This window comes from Aegilops tauschii, chromosome 7, assembly GCF_002575655.3.
Source record: "Aegilops tauschii subsp. strangulata cultivar AL8/78 chromosome 7, Aet v6.0, whole genome shotgun sequence".
In the NCBI taxonomy this organism is placed as follows: domain Eukaryota; kingdom Viridiplantae; phylum Streptophyta; class Magnoliopsida; order Poales; family Poaceae; genus Aegilops; species Aegilops tauschii.
Window position 1 is genome coordinate 405,272,035 of NC_053041.3, and position 22,473 is coordinate 405,294,507.

The following is a 22,473-nucleotide window of genomic DNA, read 5'->3' on the forward strand; positions in this document are numbered from 1 at the left end:
TCCGAAATACTTCACGAAAGGATAGCCCGGCTCATCCAGAGCTCAATTAAACACTCTGGCGAAGGCCAGGACAGGCCGCACTCAGCGGCTCAACCGCTCTCTGGCACGCAAACATTTCTTACATTTCCTTCGCAGGTTCACCTTCGCACCGACCAGGACGGGCGATACGGAGGCAGCTCGAACACGCAAGGGAATCCTTAGACGTTCCCCGCGATGACCATCCGGCTATACTCCGGATCCGCACTCAGCTTCTTCCCCCTGGTCTCAGCAGGTTCCACAGTCATATTTCCTTTTTATCACATTACCTGTACTTATACGCATCGACGTACTATTCAAATACAACATATGGATTCATATGACGATTATCTGCTGTTATTTCTTATTAAAATTCTCTTGTCAAGCGGCATCCGTACACCACGATATGCCTTCAAATATGCCAGGGGCTTCATTTTACCCATAATACGACAATAAAGTCCGAACACCTTCACGGAAGTTCGGCACCCCGAACCTATAGCATTATATGCATCGGCTCCGAGTCATGTCTTGGGTCAATAGTTGGGTTTGCCCGGCTCCCACGTTTTGGTACCTTACGTTCCGCTATATCGGCTAAGGTAGTACAGGGAGAACTACTGCGATTGTGTCCCGGTTTTTCCAGACGAGCACCTCAGTAGAGAAAGCCGAAAACTGACTGTCATGATACGACGAGAGCTGGTCAGCTGTTCGAGAGGTTGTAAAATCTTTAAGGATTTCTCCTGCATAATGCCATAATCAATGCAGCGTGCGATGGATCGGTTTTTCTTCCGATCAGGTGCTTATAGAGCCCCTCGTGCGGTCTTCCAAACACCAGGGGCTGCGCCTACCTTCCTAAAGCTCCTATGGCTAGGTGAGAGCGATAAAGCCCTGTAGTCCGATTGCCTGGTTCGTTGTGCTGAACACCTCCTTCGAAGGACCCAATACAGGTATAAAGAGTGATCAGGTCTATCCCGAACACCCCCGTACTTCTTACGCGAGGGCAAAAGCCGATGACTGGCCAACTCTCAGGATTAATATATAAAACGGCCGCGGAGGAGGATAAACTTTTATATAACATGCAATAAATAATATAAATGACCTTGTTAAGACATTACAAAGGACAACATGATTTGCATTCATGGAAATATAATGTCCTTGTTGCATAGCTCCACTGCAAGGTAGGATCCTTTCAGGACACTCTCATAATATAATTCGGGCTTGCGGTGCTCCTTCCCCTCTGGCGGTCCTTCGGTCATCAGCTTTTCAGAATCCATCTTCCCCTAGTGTACCTTTGCGTGGGCGAAGGCCATTCGCGCACCCTCTATACAGACAGACCGCTTGATGACATCAAGTCGAGGGCAGGCACTCACAAGCCGCTTCACGAGCCTGGAGTAGCTGCTTGGAATCGGCTCAGCGGGCCATAGCCGGATAATCATATCCTTCATGGCTAGTTCCGCCGCCTTATGCAGTTCGATCAGCTGTTTCAGTTAATCGACAAAGGGCACCGGATAATTCGGTGCCAAATACTGCGTCCAGAAGAGCTTAACCGCAGTGTTCCTTTCTTCAGCTCAGTAGAATTGGGCGGCATCCGATATGCTGCGGGGCAGCTCGGCAAATACCCCTGAGAAATCTGAATTCAAAATTAGAAACATAATTTTCTCCTCAAATACTTGCTTTACATGGGAAAATCCTTACCTGCCGCGATCTTCCTCGCCTCTTGGATCCCCTGCAGGGCGCTTTGGGTTTCCCCCCGGTCTTCGCTCGTGGCCTGATGCGCCTTGGTGAGTTCGGATTCTTTCTCCGTTAAACTCTGCTCTAAGGTCTCGCATTTCTTCACGGCCTCTTGCAGCTCCTGCTCGGCTTTAATAACCCTGGCCTCGTGCTTCTCACGAGGAGCCTGCTCTGTGGTTGCCTTATTCTCGGCCTCGGCCACATCCTTCTTAAGAGCCTCGACTTCGGTCATCATCCCTAGCGCAAATCATGAAACATATTTCATCATACTGAAAATTCATTCGCAATAAACGCGAACAAGACTTGCGCATACCTTGTTTATCTCCCAACTGCATTATCAACCGGCCAACTTCTTCTTTGGCCCGCTCCAGACTTTGATTCAGTCCGGAGACCTCTGCAGTATGAGAGGCAGCAGCCGCTATAGACGCCTGCTTATAACAGAAGAGAAATAGATGTCATCCAATGAGTCTTCCTGCGAACATACAATTTGATCCTCTGTCCGGTTCTTTCTTTCACCGACACGTGTATCAGGGGCTACTATCCATACCATGACACTCTTCGAAACCTCATAAAACATACCTTAAAACCTTTTATAAGGCTGATACAGGCTTCATTCAGTCCACTCTCAGCAGACTGAATCTTCTCAATCACCGCACCCATAAGGGCACGGTGTTCATCGACGATGGAGGCGCTCTTCAGCGCCACCAACAAAGCATCCGACACCTCCGGTTGGACAGAGGTTGCCGGTGAAACAGGCATGCCCCCTCCAGCTGAGAGAGGCTGCCTGCTTGATCTGGAGCCGTATTGGTCTCCAGAATTGCATCCGGTTGGGAGCCGAATTCAAGATGGCCCCCGCCATCAGCTCCCATGGGAATTTTCTCCCCCATGTGTCCGGCCCCTGAAGTTTGACCTCCAGGTGCTGCCTTCACAGTCTTTTCCTCTCCTCCTTGGCCGGGGTCCCTCTGGGACGAAGCCTCGGTGTTATTCACCTGTTTGGAGGAACACTACTAGGAAAAGGCCTACTAGTGGCGCACCAGTTTTGCCTACTAATGGCGCACTACTGGTGCGCCACTAGTACCACGAACTAGTATTTTTTACTAATGGCGCACCACTGGTGCGCCATTAGTATTTTTGAATTTTGAAGGCGGGAAAATAGTAGTGGCGCACCGTCTAACACCCACCGTGCGCCATTGCTATTTTTGAATTTTGAATTTGGATCTGGATCACGATTTTTTTGCCCATTTTTTGCTCGTTTTTTCTCTCGTTTTTTTTGAAATTTTTTTCTTGTTTTTGGATCTTGTACGTTATTTTGATGCCGTGTTCTTTTGCCGGAGAGGAGTTCGCCGGAGAGGAGGGCCGAGGTCACCGGAGAGGCGCTCACCTACATCGCCGGAGAGGAGGAGGAGGTCGCCGGAGAGGAGGTCACCGGAGCATCGGAGAGGAGGAAGGAGAAACCATGAGGGGAGGGGAGGAGAGGAGGGAGGAGGAGCTCACCGGAGAGGAGGGAGGAGGAGCTCACCGGAGAGGAGGGAGGGAGGAGCTCACCGGAGAGGAGGGAGGAGGAGCTCAGCGGAGAGGAGGGAGGAGAAACCGTGAGGGGAGGGGAGGAGAGGAGGGAGGAGGAGGTCGCCGGAGAGGAGGAGGAGGAGGAGGTCGCCGGAGAGGAGGAGGGTAGTATGGTGGAGGAGAGAAGGGGAGATGGAGTGGAGGAGAGGAGGAGATGGAGTGGAGGAGAGGTGGAGTGGAGGAGAAGAATGAAGAGGTAAGGAGGAGAGGATCACGCCCAGCCATATATACGGCATAGTAATGGCGCACCGTGGGCAGGTGCGCCATTACTAACTTTTTTTTATTTTTTTTATTTATTTTGAATTTTGAAGGCGGGAAGATACTAATGGCGCACCATGGGCAGGTGCGCCATTAGTAAGTTTGAATTTTTTTGAATTTTTTTGCCTCTCCAGATATTAAAAGCCCCGTACCATGGGCAGGTTCCCCCGTTAAATTCGGATGTGTCTTTTCGAGTAGATGATTTTTCATATAAAAAACTTTTTCATCCGAGTTCGTATGTAAAAGTTATGCCCATTTTACAAATTCTCGAGAGATTTTGCAAAAAAGTCGAAAATTCATGTTTGTAAATTTTGCTAACAACTAGACCACATATTACATGGGAATCTTATTTTCTTTTATTTTCTTGACATTTCTATCATTTTCTTTTATTTTTTCTGAAACTGAAAAGGCGGTCCACGCGGGGGGGGGGGGGGGGTGCATTCGGGGAAATGTTTGGGCCAAGTTACTAATGGCGCGCCGTGGGAGTGGTGCGCCATTACTAGTTCAACTAGTAATGGCGCACCACTCCCACGGTGCGCCATTAGTAGTTTAAAAAATAAAATAAAATAAATTTGAAACATAATTACTAATGACACACTGTGGGAGTGGTGCGCCATTACTAGTTTAACTAGTAATGGCGCACTATCCCCTGGTGCGCCATTACTAGTTTTGAAAAAAAAATACTAATGGCGCACCGTGCATGTGGTGCGCCATTAGTATTTACACACTAATGGCACACCAACACATGGTGCGCCATTACTATTTAGTAATGGCGCACCACATGCACAGTGCGCCATTAGTGTCCATATTGGCTATAGCTGTTTTTGTAGTAGTGGAAGGGGCCTTCGGGGGCGTCCCGCTCTCCATAGCATCCGAGCTCAGCGAATCCTCTGATGAGGATTGTTTTATACGGGACCTTGCCAGACTATCAAAAAATGGCTCAGGTTAAAATATTATGCCATGATGAGTCTGGACGCATAAACGTACTTGCTACCTCTTGAGCACTGCGTTGGTTTTCCCTTGAACAGGAAAGGGTGATGCGGCAAAGTACCGTAAGTATTTCCCTCAGTTTTTGAGAACGAAGGTATCAATCCAGTAGGAGGCTACGCGCGAGTCCCTCGCACCTACACAAAACAAATAAATCCTCGCAACCAACGTGATAAGGGGTTGTCAATCCCTTCACGGTCACTTACGAGAGTGAGATCTGATAGATATGATAGGATAATATTTTTGGTATTTTTATGATAAAGATGCAAAGTAAAATAAAAGCAAAGTAAAAAGCAAAGAAAATAACTAAGTGTTGGAAGATTAATATGATGAAGATAGACCCGGGGGCCATAGGTTTCACTAGTGGCTTCTCTCAAGAGCATAAGTATTTTATGGTGGGTGAACGAATTACTGTTGAGAAATTGACAGAATTGAGCATAGTTATGAGAGTATCTAGGTATGATCATGTATATAGGCATCACGTCCGAGACAAGTAGACCGACTCCTGCGTGCATCTACTACTATTACTTCACTCATCGACCGCTATCCAGCATGCATCTAGAGTATTAAGTTCATGGAAACAGAGTAACGCCTTAAGCAAGATGACATGATGTATAGGGATAAACTCATGCAATATGATAAAAAAAACTGTCTTGTTATCCTCGATGGCAACAATACAATACGTGCCTTGCTGCCCCTACTGTCACTGGGAAAGGACACCGCAAGATTAAACCCAAAGCTAAGCACTTCTCCCATTGCAAGAAAGATCAATCTAGTAGGCCAAACCAAACTGATAATTCGAAGAGACTTGCAAAGATAACCAATCATACATAAAAGAATTCAGAGAAGATTCAAATATTGTTCATAGATAATATTGATCATAAACCCACAATTCATCTGTCTCAACAAACACACCGCGAAAAGAAGATTACATCGAATAGATCTCCACGAGAGAGGGAGAGAACATTGTATTGAGATCCAAAAAGAGAGAAGAAGCCATCTAGCTACTAACTATGGACCCGAAGGTCTGAGGTAAACTAGTCACACTTCATTGGAGAGGCTATGATGATGATGTAGAAGCCCTCCGTGATGTATGCCGCCTCCGGCGGAGCTCCGGAACAGGCCCCAAGATGGGATCTCGTGGGTACAGAAGGTTGCGGCGGTGGAATTAGGTTTTTGGCTCCGTATTTGATCGTTTGGGGGTACGTAGGTATATATAGGAGGAAGGAGTATGTCGGTCGAGCAACAGGGGTCCCACGAGGGTGGAGGGCGCGCCCCCTACCTCCTGGCCTCCTCTTTTGTTTCTTAACGTAGGGTCCAAGTCTCCTGGATCATAATCTTCCTAAAAATCACGTTCCCGAAGGTTTCATTCCGTTTGGACTCCGTTGATATTCCTTTTCTGCGAAACTCTGAAATAGGCAAAAAAATAGCAATTTTGGGCTGGGCCTCCAGTTAATAGGTTAGTCCCAAAAGTAATATAAAAGCGAATAATAAAGCCCAATAAGTTAGACCTACAGCCTTGGGCGCCTCCCTCCTCCCCTGCAACACCTCTCTCTCTCTCGCAGTAGCTCGGCGAAGCCCTGCAGGAGAACCGCTACATCCACCACCACGCCGTCGTGCTGTTGGATCTCCACCAACCTCTCCTTCCCCCTTGCTAGATCAAGAAGGAGGAGACGTCGCTGCACCGTACGTGTGTTGAACGCGGAGGTGCCGTCCATTCGGCACTCGGTCATCGGTGATTTGGATCACGGCGAGTACGACTCCGTCATCCACGTTCATTGACTCCGTATTATCCGACAACATCTCAGTGCAGGGATGATAGGCGCTCCCACCCCCACCCGGCGATCGCCACCCCCTCCGGTGATCTCCTCCCCTAGCCACCAAATTTCATTTCCTTTCCAATAGATCTCTCTGGCGCACTGAGATCTACGTTTCTATACCCATCGTTATGGGTTCTGCTGATGGATCCACCCTTGGCTTGGACTTCTCCAAGGGTCTGGCTTTTGCGGAGAAGGTTTTTCAATCTACGGGATTTTCGGTGCACCCCATGGATGACACGGGTTTCTTCACCATGGTAATTTCCTTTGGCCGACATGATTTTCGTCTGACTGAGGATTCGGTGGCAGCGGTGCTTGAGGTGGCCATCGGGGGTTCTGCTATTGAGTTCATGGTTTTTATGATCACGGAGAGGGTTTTTGGTTTTCACGTTTCTTGCAAGGCTGTGGCTTTAATCATTCTCAGGCTCCGTTCTTTCTCTTGTGATCATTTTAAATGTTTCTTTCACCTTTGGGGTAATGGTAGCCCAAATTGGAATGTGATGCCGAGTGGATCATTGTTAGTCCTTCTAAACGTCGAGCTACCCTTGGCATGTTGGCTATGCACACCAAGCCCCGTAAATCTTCGATAAAATCATCGCATGGCCCTGCCAAGAAGCTTTCGTTTTCACAGTTCCATAATTATCCTGCTTGTCGTGGTTATCGTTATCCGGCCACGCAGTCTTGCATTCAAACTGTTGAGGATGCGGGGTACACGCTTTCTGCGCATGAACGGGTGGTCATCCACCCTTCGCCGCCGGCTGAGCTCCGGTGGACGACAACTACCCCCTCCATTTCCTTTGGAACGGTTAGGGATCTTCAACCAGCTGCGAATGGGTCGCCGTCTATCTCGGGCGGAAATTTTGGCTCTCCGAATGTGGACGTGTCTTCCCATGTTGGGCTGTCTTCTTCACGGTCCACGGTCCAGGTGGAGCCGGTGCTATCTTCTGGGCTGTCCATTCCGTCTTCTCAGCAAGCAGACGAAGATTTTGATAAATTGGTTACGGGCATGGTCGATGAAATTTTAACGTGTCAGTTTTGCTTATCTAAGGGTCATTTTGCTGCGGCGTGCACATCTAAATTGCGTTGTACCTCTTGTCTGCGGGTGGGGCATGGTAAAAAGGATTGTAACAAGTTTGCTAGCATTTTGGGTTTGGTTTGGAAACCAAAACCCGGTAACATTGCAACTTCCGAGGATCGCTCAGCTCCCACCGAGAATATCTCTCTGACACAGCTTTTACCAAACTTGGACTCCTCTTGCACTTCCGCATTTACTGCTTCGCCCTGTTCCATCAGTCCTGGTCCCAAAATGCCTTCGACAGCGCCGCCTGAGACCCCTCCTCCGCCGGACTTCTTGCCGCCTGCTTTCAGCCCGGGCTGTTCCTCTCCGATGGCCAACTTCCCTCTCGACCCCATGATGTATGTGCCGGCTGGCCATCACATTGTGGACGGCGGTGATGCTCGTCTGCCTCGGACCTATGTGACGCCGCATACCCCACTTGTGCGCCGCCATGAGGAATTCATGCTTGCTGAGGTAATGCACATCCCCCCTCCCGATCAGATTGGTGCTGCTAGGGAGGAAGTGGTACAGTGGTTGCAAGCTCATGGGGTATTGGTGAGGTCTGCTCAGCCTTGGATTAGATCGGTGGGTCTTTTCGAGCTTTGGGATGCTGCAGTCAGGTTTTCTCTTCTTCAGATGCCGCCCCAACCTCTCGGCAATGATCGTTTTGTGCGTTTTATGAAGCACGATGAGGGTGATTCGTTTCGAGGTGCTCAGGGTTTCCGTCAGGGACTGCTCATGTTCTTGGGGATTCCGCTCGATCTTCGCAATGAGGAGAATATTCGGGCAGCGGTCAACACATTTGGGAAGTTTCAGCATTGGATTAGTGAGGATCCCTACCTTGTGCGCACTTTGGTTTTTGCGTCTTTTCCAGAAGATATTTTAATACCAAGAGATGTGGTGCTCATGGATTATGCTGCCTGGGGTGGTGCCCGGGTGTCTTGGACGGTGCCTCTGTATATCCTGGGGGCCAATTTTGCTGAACAGATGCCCCAAGATGAACACTGGATGCCCATGAATGGCAATCCCCATCCCATGCCTGGTGTTCCCTTCCCGGAGATGCCACCTTTTATTCTGCCTCCATTCCCGGCCTTGGGGTGGAATGATGTGCCACCACCTCCGCCTGAACCTGCGCATAATGAGGTGCATGAGGACAATTGGGGCAACTGGGAGGAACCTGCTGCGGAGCCTGCTGTGGAGGATCAAGAATCTGTGGTTTTGAATGCCTCGGCCCAACCTAGTTCGGCCCACCAAAGCTCTGAAGCTCAACCCCAGGTGCCCCCTGCTCCTATCGTTCTTATTGATGGGGCTTCTCCTGCTAATTCTAATGATCAAATGGCAGCACCGGATATGGAGGATGCTAATAATTGGGCAATTGTGGTGTATCAACCTCCCCCTTTTGATGTCCGCACTTTGGAGCAGCCTGTGGTTCCGATTCCTTTTGGTCCCCCTCTGCCGCCGGAGATGATTTGGAGGCGCTCGTTTGAAAATCTGTTGAATGCTCCAATGGTGTTTGAGGTGCCTAAACCCCTGCTGCCTCAGCCCCTGTCGCCGGTCATTTTGAGCAAGAGAACCTGGGATTTTGCTTTCCAGCAGGATGCCCTTCCTTTGCTGACATGGAAGGAGTCGGTACCTGCTCGACCTGTGGCTAGAGCACTATTTGTGGATGATACTGACAGGGTTGTGACTATTGTCCCTCCTCCTCCTGAGCGTGCACCTGCAAGGAGGCCACGCAAAGTTTTGGCGCCTACTCCACTTGTTGAAACTTCTGTTCGTAGGTGTGCCAGAAGTTCGGCCCAGCGGGATGGGTTTAAGCCCACTTTCCATGAGCTGGTTCTGCAGCCCAAGAAGAAGAAGCCCAAGGCCAAGCCCCTCTCTGCTGAGAAGTCTGAAGACCCTGCATTTGGAGATGTCCCTCCGCCTACTCCCATCAGTCACCTGCAAGCTATTGGCAAGGAGCTGGAGATTGATGCAGCTCTGCTCACGGAGGATGCACTTATGGTGGATCCCTCTGCTGCTACAACTCAAGACTCCAATGAATAGTGCGCTCCAATACTGTTGGGTTTGGCGAGCCCACAAATATGCTTTATGTGTTTGGTTTTCTTTTTCTGATCAGGGGCTATGTAATAATGCTGGTGTGGAACTCTTATGTGCTTTTGGGCATCTGGCACTGTGTGTCATGTGCATGGGTGACTTGTTTTTGTTATTCCTTTATGAATAATCTCTGTAGAAATTGGAATGTACTATGCTAGAATGTCAGGGGTTTAAATTCTGAGGCTAGGCAAAGAGCTGTTAGACAAAAGATTGACGAAAGCCACTGTGCTATTGCCTGCCTGCAAGAAACTAAATGTGCTTCATTCGATTCCCGCATGATTAAAAGTTTTTGCCCCAAGAGATTTGACAGCTTTGCTTTCTCTCCTTCCTTGGGGGCCTCTGGTGGAATTCTAGTTGTTTGGAATTCGTCTATATTTGGTGGGACTTTATTGCAAGTCCAACAATTTGCAGTGGTAATTGAGTTTGTTTCTAGGCACAACAATGAGCGCCGGACTCTTGTGGTGGTCTATGGACCTTGTCAGGGGGAAGCCAGGGATAATTTTGTAAACTGGTTATATCACCTGAACATTCCTGTGGATGAGAATTGGCTATTATTGGGGGATTTTAATTTTTACGGTCTATGGATAACAGGAATCTACCTGGTGGTGATTTGAATGACATATTCATCTTTAATGAGATAATTGGACACCTCGGCCTTTTGGAGTTTCCCATCAAAGGCAGGTCCTACACTTGGTCCAACATGCAGGATGATCCACTTCTTGAGCAGCTCGACTGGTTCTTCACTTCTGTTGATTGGATCTCTGATTATCCCATGACTGAGGTGTTACCTCTTGCCATAACTGCTTCTGACCATGTGCCCTGTATGGTTACAATTAAAACTTCTATTCCCAAGTCTAATATCTTTAGGTTTGAGAACTATTGGTTGGAATTGGAGGGTTTTATGGATTGTGTTGATTCCTCATGGCAGAAACAATCCAGAAAGGGCCATATTACTGCCAGGATAGCTGACAAATTGAAGTCCTTGAGAATGTGTCTCAAAAGGTGGCAGAAGAGCATTTCTAAACTGAAAACTCTAATTTGTAAATGCAATAGTGTTATCCTGCTCTTGGATGAGCTTGAGGAATATAGAACACTCTACAGACAGGAATCAAATTTCAGGATTGTGGTTAAATGCCATGTTGAGAAATTGCTCCACCTTCAATGTCTTTATTGGAGAAAACGATGTACTATCAGATACATCAAAGTGGGTGGTGAGAACACCAAGTTCTTTCATGCTATGGCCACGGAGAGATACCGAAGAAATTCTATTGCTAGCTTAAAACTGCATGATGGTACGGTGGTGACTGATCATTCCCAAATGGAGGGTATTATCTGGGATTGTTTTAAGAACAGAATGGGTTCTTCCAGGGGAATTAAAATGGGCTTTGATCTTTCTTCCCTTATTGAACCAGTTGTGGGATTGGATGTCCTCACTAAGCCTTTTGAGAAGGAGGAAATGGACTTGATTATCAAGCACATGCCAGTTGATAAAGCTCCAGGTCCAGATGGTTTTAATGGTCTTTTCTTCAAACGATGCTGGCACATAATTTCTCAGGATTTCTATGAACTGGCCCAGGCTTTCTTTCAGGGTACTGCCCATCTGGAGAATATCAATGACTCTTACATAACTTTGGTGCCCAAGAAGCCCTCCCCTGAGGAGGTGGGTGACTACAGACCTATATCTTTAACAGGAATGGGTCTTAAGTTTCTGTCTAAGATGGCAGCCAATAGGTTTCAAGAGGTGATTATGCAGTGTGTTCAGAAGAGTCAATATGGTTTCATAAAAAGTAGAACAATTCAGGATTGTATTGGGTGGACTTTGAGTATTTGCACCAGTGTCATCAGTCCAAGAAACCTATTGTGATTCTAAAGTTGGATTTTGAAAAGGCTTTTGACTCCCTTGAGCATGAGGCCATTTTGCAAATTCTAAGACATAAGGGCTTTAATGAGAAGTGGATCCTTTGGATGAAGCAGCTTCTCTCCACAGGTACCTCCTCTGTCCTGCTTAATGGTGTCCCTGGTAGGAAGTTCAGGTGCAAAAAGGGTGTCAGACAGGGTGATCCAGTCTCTCCTCTCTTGTTTGTCCTAGCTGCTGATCTTCTGCAGACTGTAATTAATGATATGTTCAGAAGGGGCATTCTTCAGTTACCTATTCCTTGTCATGATCAGGATTACCCTGTAGTTCAGTATGCTGATGATACTCTTATTATCTTGCCTGCTGACAAGGATCAACTTTTAGCTCTAAAGGATATGCTCAGGATCTTCTCTGAGTCCACTGGTCTGGATGTGAACTATCATAAATCCTTTATTATTCCCATCAATGTGGACACTGCTGTCATGGCTGAATTAGCTTCTGCTTTTGGCTGCCAGATTGGGAAAATGCCTTTTACCTACCTTGGGTTGCCAGTGGGAACTACAAGGCCTAAAATGCTGGATTTTATGCCACTGGTTGATTGCATGGAGAGGAGAATGACAGCTAGTTCATCTTTTCTGAATCAGGGGGAAAGGCTGCAGTTCCTTAATTCTGCTCTGTCATCTATGCCCATTTTCTTCTTGTGCAGTTTGGCTGTCCCAGCTGGAATTCTTAAACAATTGGAAAGAATCCAGAGGCAATGTCTCTGGAGGAGGAACAGGGGTCAGCCTGCACCCTCCCTAGCTGCTTGGGACCTTATTTGCAGGCCAAAAAACAGGGGAGGTCTTGGCATCCTCAACCTTGGTTCCCAGAATGTTGCACTTTTGATCAAACATGCCAATAATTTCCTTAATAAAAAGGATCTTCCTTGGGTTTCTTTAATTTGGGATACTTACTACCATAATAGGGTCCCTCAGGGAACTTCTGATTGTGGCTCATTCTGGTGGAAGGATATTTGTAAGGTCATGCATCATTTTAGGGAGTGTGCTTGGGTTCAGATTAATACAGGGAACACTGCCCTCATGTGGTCAGATAACCTGCAGTTTGATGGTCAGGTGTCTAGCCTTCAGCTCAGATTTCCCAGGCTCTACTCCTATGTTAAGGACCCCTGGGTTACTGTTACGGAATTCATGGGCTCTCAGGACATTTTCCAGCATTTCCACCTTCCTTTGTCCAGCCAGGCTTTTGATGAACTGACTATTCTCCAGTCTATGTTGGGTGGCCTTATTAGTGCACCTGGGTCCAAGGATATCTGGTTTTGGAAGGGCACTGCCAAGGGATACTCACCAAAGCTGTTTTACTCACATACTTTTGTCTCTGCATCTTTCAACCCTTTGACAGCTTGGATCTGGAAGTCCTCTTGTACAATGAAAATCAAAGTTTTTGCTTGGATGCTTATTATGGATAGGTTGAACACCAAGGAGATGGTGGATAGGAGGCATTGGCATTTGGAGGATGGAGTGAGCTGTGTCCTTTGCCCTTTGCAGACTAGGGAAACAAGAGATCATTTGTTCTTCAATTGCAACTTTAGTGTCAGAATTTGGAACTATCTGCAAATTGATTGGTCTTCTGGTGACTCCATGGCTCATTTGGTCCTTAATGCTAGCAGGAGTTTTAGGAAGCCCTTCTTCACTTGCTGGAATATCTGGATCATCAGGAATGCTAAGGTCTTCAGGCATGAGAGAGCTAGATTTAATAAATGGAGATCTGCTTTTATACATGACATCAGCTTAATGCAATATAGAGTGAAAGCTGCCTACAAAGATGATCTTCTACGCTGGATTTCATTCCTGCCACCTTGAGGCCTTTAATATGTATCCTCTACCTTGTTTTTCTACTTCTTCCCCTAGATTCTTTGATTACCTCTTGTAATCCCCCCTTTTCTGTACCTGTACTGTATATATTTTCTCAATAAAATTTTGATATGCTGTGGGGGTTTCCCCTACAGTTCCCAGTCAAAAAAAAGCCCAATAATGTCCAAAACAATAGATAATATAGCATGGAGCAATCAAAAATTATAGATACGTTGGAGACGTATCATGCATCCCCAAGCTTAATTCCTGCTTGTCCTCGAGTAGGTAAATGATAGAAACAGAATTTTTGATGCGGAGTGCTACTTGGCATAATTTCAATGTAATTGTTCTTAATTGTGGTATGAATATTCAGATCCGAAAGATTCAAGACAAGAGTTTAATATTGACATAAAAAAGTAATACTTCGAGCCTACTAACAAAGCAATTATGTCTTCTCAAAATAACATGGCCAAAGAAAGTTATCCCTACAAAATCATATAGTCTGGCTATGCTCTATCTTCACCAGACAAAGTATTTAAATCATGCACAACCCCGATGACAAGCCAAGCAATTGTTTCATACTTTTGGTGTTCTCAAACTTTTTCAATCTTCACGCAATACATGAGCGTGAGCCATGGACATAGCACTATATGTGGAATAGAATGGTGGTTGTGGAGAAGACAAAAAGGGAGAAGATAGTCTCACATCAACTAGGCGTATCAACGGGCTATGGAGATGCCCATCAATAGATATCAATGTGAGTGAGTAGGGATTGCCATGCAACGGATGCACTAGAGCTATAAGTATATGAAAGCTCAACAAAAGAAACTAAGTGGGTGTGCATCCAACTCGCTTGCTCACGAAGACCTAGGGCATTTTGAGGAAGCCCATCATTGGAATATACAAGCCAAGTTCTATAATGAAAAATTCCCACTAGTATATGAAAGTGACATAATGAGAGACTCTCTATCATGAAGATCATGGTGCTACTTTGAAGCACAACTGTGGTAAAAGGATAGTAACATTGTCCCTTCTCTCTTTTTCTCTCATCATATTTTTATTTGGGCCTTTTCTTTTTTATGGCCTCTTTTCCTTCTTCTTTTTTCGTTCAGAGTCTCATCCCGACTTGTGGGGGAATCATAGTCTCCATCATCCTTTCCTCACTTGGGAGAATGCTCTAAAAATGAAGATCATCACACTTTTATTTTCTTACAACTCAACAATTACAACTCGATACTTAGAACAAAATATGACTCTATATGAATGCCTCCGGCGGTGTACCGGGATATGCAATGAATCAAGAGTGACATGTATGAAAGAATTATGAACGGTTGATTTGCCACAAATACGATGTCAACTACATGATCATGCAAAGCAATATGACAATGATGGAGCGTGTCATAATAAACGGAATGGTGGAAAGTTGCATGGCAATATATCTCGGAATGGCTATGGAAATGCCATGATAGGTAGGTATGGTGGCTGTTTTGAGGAAGGTTTATGGTGGATGTAAGATACCGGCGAAAAGTGCGCGGTATTAGAGAGGCTAGCAATGGTGGAAGGAAGAAAGTGCGTATAATCCATGGACTCAAGATTAGTCATAAAAAACTCATATACTTATTGCAAAAATCTACAAGTTATCAAAGCAAAGTATTACACGCATGCTCCTAGGGGGATAGATTGGTAGGAAAAGACCATCGCTCGTCCCCGACCGCCACTCATAAGGAAGACAATCAATAAATAAATTATGCTCCAACTTCATCACATAACGGTTCACCATACGTGCATGCTACAGGAATCACAAACTTTAACACAAGTATTTCTCAAATTCACAACTACTCAACTAGCATGACTCTAATAGCACCATCTTTATATCTCAAAACAATTATCAAGCATCAAACTTTTCTTAGCTTTCAACACACTCATAAGAAAGTTTTTACAAATCTTGAATACCAAGCATATTAGGATTATTTAAGCAAATTACCATGCTATTTAAGACTCTCAAAATAATCTAAGTGAAGCATGAGAGATCAATAGTTTCTATAAAACAAATCCACCACCGTGCTCTAAAAGATATAAGTGAAGTACTAGAGCAAAACTATATAACTCAAAAAATATAAGCGAAGCACATAGAGTATTCTAACAAATTCCAAATCATGTATGGCTCTCTCAAAAGGTGTGTACAGCAAGGATGATTGTGGTAAACTAAAAAGCAAAGATTCAAATCATACAAGACACTCCAAGCAAAACACATATCATGTGATGAATAAAAATATAGCTCCAAGTAAAGTTATCGATGGAAGTAGACGAAAGAGGGGATGCCATCTGGGGCATCCCCAAGCTTTGGCTTTATGGTGTCCTTAGATTATCTTGGGGGTGCCATGGGCATCCCCAAGCTTAGGCTCTTGCCACTCCTTGTTCCATAATCCATCAAAATCTTTCACCCAAAACTTGAAAACTTCACAACACAAAACTCAACAGAAAATCTCGTGAGCTCCGTTAGCGAAAGAAAACAAAAGACCACTTCAAGGTACTGTAATTAACTCATTCTTTATTTATATTGGTGTTAAACCTACTTTATTCCAACTTCTATATGGTTTATAAACTATTTTACTAGCCATAGATTGATCAAAATAAGCAAACAACACACGAAAAACAGAATCTGTCAAAAACAGAACAGTCTGTAGTAATCTGTAACTAACGCAAACTTCTGGAACTCCAAAACATCAGCCAAAATAGGACGACCTAGAAAATTTGTTTATTGATCAGCAGCAATTGGAATCACTATTTTATCACGTTCTCGTGATTTTGAACAATTATTTTCGTGAACAGAAAGTTTCCGGAAATTACAGCAAGATCAAATAACTATCATCCAAGAAGATCCTATAGGTTTAACTTGGCACAACCACTAATTAAAACATAGAAACACATCTAACCAGAGGCTAGAACAAATATTTATTCCTAAACAGAAGCAAAAAGCAAAAAAACTAAAAATAAAATTGGGTTGCCTCCCAACAAGCGCTTTTCTTTAAAGCCTTTTTAGCTAGGCATTGAGATTTCAATGATGCTCACACGAAAGATAATAATTGAAACACAAAGAGAGCATCATGAAACATGTGACAAACACATCTAAGTCTAACATACTTCTTATGCATAGGCATCTTATAGAAAAACAAATTATCATAAGAAGCAAAAACTAGCATATGCAAGGAAGCAGAAAGAAACAATAGCAATCTCAACATAACGAGAGGTAATTTAGCAACATGAAAATTTCTACAACCATATTTTCCTCTCTCATAATAATTACATGTAGGATCATAAGCAAATTTAACAATATAGCTATCACATAGCATATTCTCAACACGATCCACATGCATGCAAAGTTCACACTCTTCCAAGATAGTGGGATTAATATTAACTAAAGTCATGACCTCCCCAAACCCACTTTTAATATTATTGCAAACATTATCAATCTCATATTCATCATGGGGCTTAAATAAATTTTCAAGATCATAAGAAGAATCACCCCAATCATGATCATTGCAACAAGTAGTAGGCATAGCAAAACTAGCATCCCCAAGCTTAGGGTTTTGCATATTATTAACACAATTGACATCAAGAGAATTTATAGTAAAATCATTGAAATCATGCTTTTCATCGATGGAACTATCAAGCATGGTTGCAATAGCAACGATCTCATTTTTAACATAAGGAACTATAGCAAATTCGTCTTCATAAATATCTGCATCATGGCCACAAGAATAGCAAGCATCATGTTCATCAAGGGATATTTCAACCAAATCATCGGAATCATCATTATCTATTGATTCATGCATATCATTATTTTCTTCCAAAGCAACGGTCATTCTTTCAATAAATTCGTGGACATAGACATTATGAGCAAGGTTTTCATTGCAATATTTACGAATGACGGAATTTTCAGATTTGTTGGGAGTAAAATCATACTTTTCAATCAAAGAAGCAACTTCATGAGCACCCTTAAAAACGACAAATTCTTCAATTTGTTCGATATCATAGTAACTATAAACACCCTTTGCACAAGAAGATAAGATTTCATTATCATTGAACTCACATAGGTAGGGAAGGTGTTTTTAGGGTTCTTAGAGCAACAAGTAAAATCACAAATTTCACAAAGATTCCAAGCATAGCATAGCAAACTATTTATATGATACCATAAGATCTTCCCTTTTTCAGACAAACGATGACGCACAAAATGAGCATGCTCATCTAAAGATTTCCCATCAAATAGGCTAGTTGGGGTTTCAGCACGAGCGCATAAGGATCGAAGATGATCCAAGTAGAACACTTTAAGTGGATCCATATCAATAGATTTTCAGCAAGCGAAGATGCAAGCATATAGAAGGCACATGGCAACACGAGCAAACAAGAAGCAAGCAAAAAAGAGGCAAATGGAAAAGAGAGGGCGAATAAAACGGCAAGGGTGAAGTGGGGGAGAGGAAAACGAGAGGCAAATGGCAAATAATGTAATGCGGGAGATAAGGGATTGTGATGGGTACTTGGTATGTTGACTTGCGTAGACCTCCCCGGCAACGGCGCCAAAAATCCTTCTTGCTACCTCTTGAGCATTGCGTTGGTTTTCCCTTGAAGAGGAAAGGATGATGCAGCAAAGTAGCGTAAGTATTTCCCTCAGTTTTTGAGAACCAAGGTATCAATCCAGTAGGAGGCTACGCGCGAGTCCCTCGCACCTACACAAAACAAATAAATCCTCGCAACCAACGCGATAAGGGGTTGTCAATCCCTTCACAGTCACTTACGAGAGTGAGATCTGATAGATATGATAGGATAATATTTTTGGTATTTTTATGATAAAGATGCAAAGTAAAAAAGCAAAGGAAATAACTAAGTGTTGGAAGATTAATATGATGAAGATAGACCCGGGGGCCATAGGTTTCACTAGTGGCTTCTCTCAAGAGCATAAGTATTTTACGGTGGGTGAACGAATTACTGTTGAGCAATTGACAGAATTGAGCATAGTTATGAGAGTATCTAGGTATGATCATGTATATAGGCATCACGTCCGAGACAAGTAGACCGACTCCTGCCTGCATCTAGTACTATTACTCCACTCATCGACCGCTATCCAGCATGCATCTAGAGTATTAAGTTCATGGAAACAGAGTAACGCCTTGAGCAAGATGACACGATGTAGAGGGATAAATTCATGCAATATGATAAAAAACCATCTTGTTATCCTCGATGGCAACAATACAATGCGTGCCTTGCTGCCCCTACTGTCACTGGGAAAGGACACCGCAAGATTGAACCCAAAGCTAAGCACTTCTCCCATTGCAAGAAAGATCAATCTAGTAGGCCAAACCAAACTGATAATTCGAAGAGACTTGCAAAGATAACCATTCATACATAAAAGAATTCAGAGAAGATTCAAATATTGTTCATAGATAATCTTGATCATAAACCCACAATTCATCGGTCTCAACAAACACACCGCAAAAAGAAGATTACATCGAATAGATCTCCATGAGAGAGGGGGAGAACATTGTATTGAGATCAAAAAATAGAGAAGAAGCCATCTAGCTACTAACTATGGACCCGAAGGTCTGAGGTAAACTACTCACACTTCATCGGAGAGGCTATGATGATGATGTAGAAGCCCTCCGTGATGGATGCCCCCTCCGGCGGAGCTCCGGAACAGGCCCCAAGATGGGATCTCATGGGTACAGAAGGTTGCGGCGGTGGAATTAGGTTTTTGGCTCCGTATCTGATCGTTTGGGGGTACGTAGGTATATATAGGAGGAAGGAGTACGTCGGTGGAGCAACAGGGGTCCCACGAGGGTGGAGGGCGCGCCCCCTACCTCGTGGCCTCCTCTTTTGTTTCTTGACGTAGGGTCCAAGTCTCCTGGATCATAATCTTCCTAAAATCACGTTCCCGAATATTTCATTCCGTTTGGACTCCGTTTGATATTACTTTTCTGCGAAACTCTGAATTAGGCAAAAAACAACAATTCTGGGCTGGGCCTCCAGTTAATAGGTTAGTCCCAAAAGTAATATAAAAGTGAATAATAAAGCCCAATAATGTCCAAAATAGTAGAAAATATAGCATGGAGCAATCAAAAATTATAGATACGTTGGAGACGTATCAGTACTCAGATTCAATATACTCACGAATTCATCAGGGGCTGGGCCCTGGGATCCCATGTCGGGCCGCTGTCGGCGGCGGCAGTGGACTCCTCAAGAAGAGGAGCTTTTCCCCTGTTGGGCGACTCGGCCTCCAAGTGTGCGAAGGCCGTCCTCTTCTTTCTTCCCCCCGCAGGGGATTCATCTTCCTCCTCCTCCTTGTCCTCTTCGGAGGCGGAACAGGCATCAGAGCCTTCGGATATTGTGTCTGAAGTGCCGCGGCGACGAAGGCCGCCCCGGGTCTTTTTGGCCTCCTTCTCGACCGTCTTCTTCGGCACCTTGTAAGGCGTCGGGACCAGCATCTTCGTCAGAAGTGGGACGGCCAGTTCTTCGGGCAGCGGGACCGGACAATGGATCCGCTCCGCCTTCTTCGTCCAGCCCTAGGAGAGTTGTGGAAAACACATTAGGCGCTTCCCTTGGGTTATGCGGATAAAAAGTACGATGACTTACCGAACTTGTAGGGTGGGACAGTTGGTACCCGCGGTCTTCGGCGGAGTCCAGCCATGATTTGCTGGACTTGAAAAGCACCTTCCAGATGTCCTTGTGCGAGGAGCCGAAAAGCTCTCGCGGGATTTGGTGCTTGGCCGGATCGAATTCCCATAGATTGCAAGTCTGGTGTTGACAAGGCAGGATCCGGCGAACTAACATCACCTGGACTACATTGACAAGTTCAATGTTCTTGTCTCCCATATCTTTAACGCGCGTCTGGAGCACCGACAGTTCGTCGGACGAGGACCAGTTCAGGCCCTTCCTTACGCAGGATGTAAGCCGCAGGGGGCACCGGATCGAAACTCGAGAGTAGCGGCCCGTTCCATGCCGTGTGGCTCAGTGATATAAAACCACTGCTATTGCCACTCCTTGACGGAATCATTAAAGGTGCATGTTGGCCATATGACGTTGGGCATCTTGCTCACCATAGCGCCCCCGCACTCGGCGTGCTCGCCGCCCACTACCTTGCACTTCACATTAAAAATCTTCAGCCATAAGCTGAAGTGTGGCGAGATGCGGAGAAAAGCCTCGCACACGACAATGAATGTCGAGATGTTGAGGAAGGAATTAGGGGACATATCATGAAGATCGATCCCATAGTAATACATGATGCCGCGAACGAATGGGTGGAGGGGAAACCATAGCCCGTGGACAAAGTGAGGGAGGAATACAACCCTCTCGTGGGTTTCCGGAGTGGGGACGATCTGTCCCGCCATCGGGAGACGGTGGCTGATTTTCTTGGCCAGATACCCGGCCTCCCGAAGCTTTTTGATATCCTTCTCCTAGACGGTAGAGGCCATCCATTTGCCTCCTGCTCCGGATCCGGACATTTTCGGAAGGCCTTTGTGGGCAGAGAAGATGAACGCTTGGGCGCTGGACCTCGGGCAGAGGGGAATCGATCGGAAGGAAGAAAGCGTGGGTGCGAATGGGAGTCCTTATCCCCTTATAAAGGCAGCAGGGATTCTGCGCCTCCCCACTTGCCTGGTAAAACTGCTTGTTCCCCCAAGCGCCGTAATTCATGGCACGGTTGGGTTGCCCACACCCGTATTAATGAGAATCCCGTGAAAAGAGGGACACGATCTCTGCTTCGACAAGACGTGCCAACAAAACCGCCTCGCAACACGTGCTGTGGCAGGCTCGGAAAAACGGTTCATCATGACCAGACCACGGCTGAACGTCACGTTAAGAAAAGCTGTCAGCAGATTAGATTTGTGGAAATATTATTCTCTCTATGGTGGTATGTGGAATTTGTTTTGCAGAGCCGGACACAGTTTGTGTTCAAAATCTTCTATGGAATATTCGAAGGAGGAACCCGCCTTGCAATGCCGAAGACAATCTCCGCGTTGGACTCATCGTCATTGAAGCCTGGTTCAGGGGCTACTGAGGGTGTCCTGGATTAGGGGGTCCTCGGATAGCCGGACTATATACTTTAGCCGGACTGTTGGACTATGAAGAAACAAGATTGAAGACTTCGTCCCGTGTCCAAATGGGACTCTCCTTGGCGTGGAAGGCAAGCTTGGCAATACGGATATGTAGATCTCCTCCCTTGTAACCGACTCTGTGTAACCCTAGCCCCCTCCGATGTCTATATAAACCAGAGGGTTTAGTCCGTAGGACAACAACAATCATACCATAGGCTAGCTTCTAGGGTTTAGCCTCTACGATCTCGTGGTAGATCAGCTCTTGTAATACACATATCATCAAGATCAATCAAGCAGGAAGTAGGGTATTACCTCCATCGAGAGGGCCCGAACCTGGGTAAACATCGTGTCCCCCGCCTCCTATTACCATCCGCCTTAGACGCATAGTTTGGGACCCCCTACCCGAGACCTGCCGGTTTTGACACCGACAATCTGATTTCCCTCTGATCGGGTTTAAGCCCGATTAGATCATAATCTGTTGCGACCCCCAGGGTGGCAATGCGATCTAGCAGTTCGTTTAAAGACGAGATATCTGCTGGATCCATCTTATCAACGCTTTCAAGGTTGATGCAGAGATGGTTTTTGGCAATCTGGGGGACCTCTTTGGGCTTGACGGCCGGGCTGGCGCCTACTGTGAAAGTACCGATCTGGAGGATCTTCCCAGGAACTAGGGCCTTTCTAGAGATGATCTTGTCATCGATGCAAGGCAAGCCATCGATCCTTCTATCGACAAGACAGAGGAGCTCTCAATGAAAGCACCAATGTCAGTGTCAAAACCGGCCGATCTTGGGTAGGGGGTCCCGAACTGTGCGTCTGAGGATCGAAGGTAACAGGAGGCAGGGGACGCGATGTTTACCCAGGTTCGGGCCCTCTTAATGGAAGTAATACCCTACTTCCAACTTGATTGACCTTGATGAGTATAGGGGTTACAAGAGTTGATCAACCTCGAGATCGTAATGGCTAAACCCTAGTTGTCTAGCATGTATGGTTGTGTTGCATCTACGGACTAACTCCTCCGGTTTATATAGACACCGGGGAAGGCCAGGGTTGTACAAAGTCCGTTTACAGAGAAAGGAAACTATACGACTAGCCGCCAAGCTTGCTATCCACGCCAGGAAGAGCTCCACCTGAACACGGGAAAAAGGCCTTCTATCTTGTA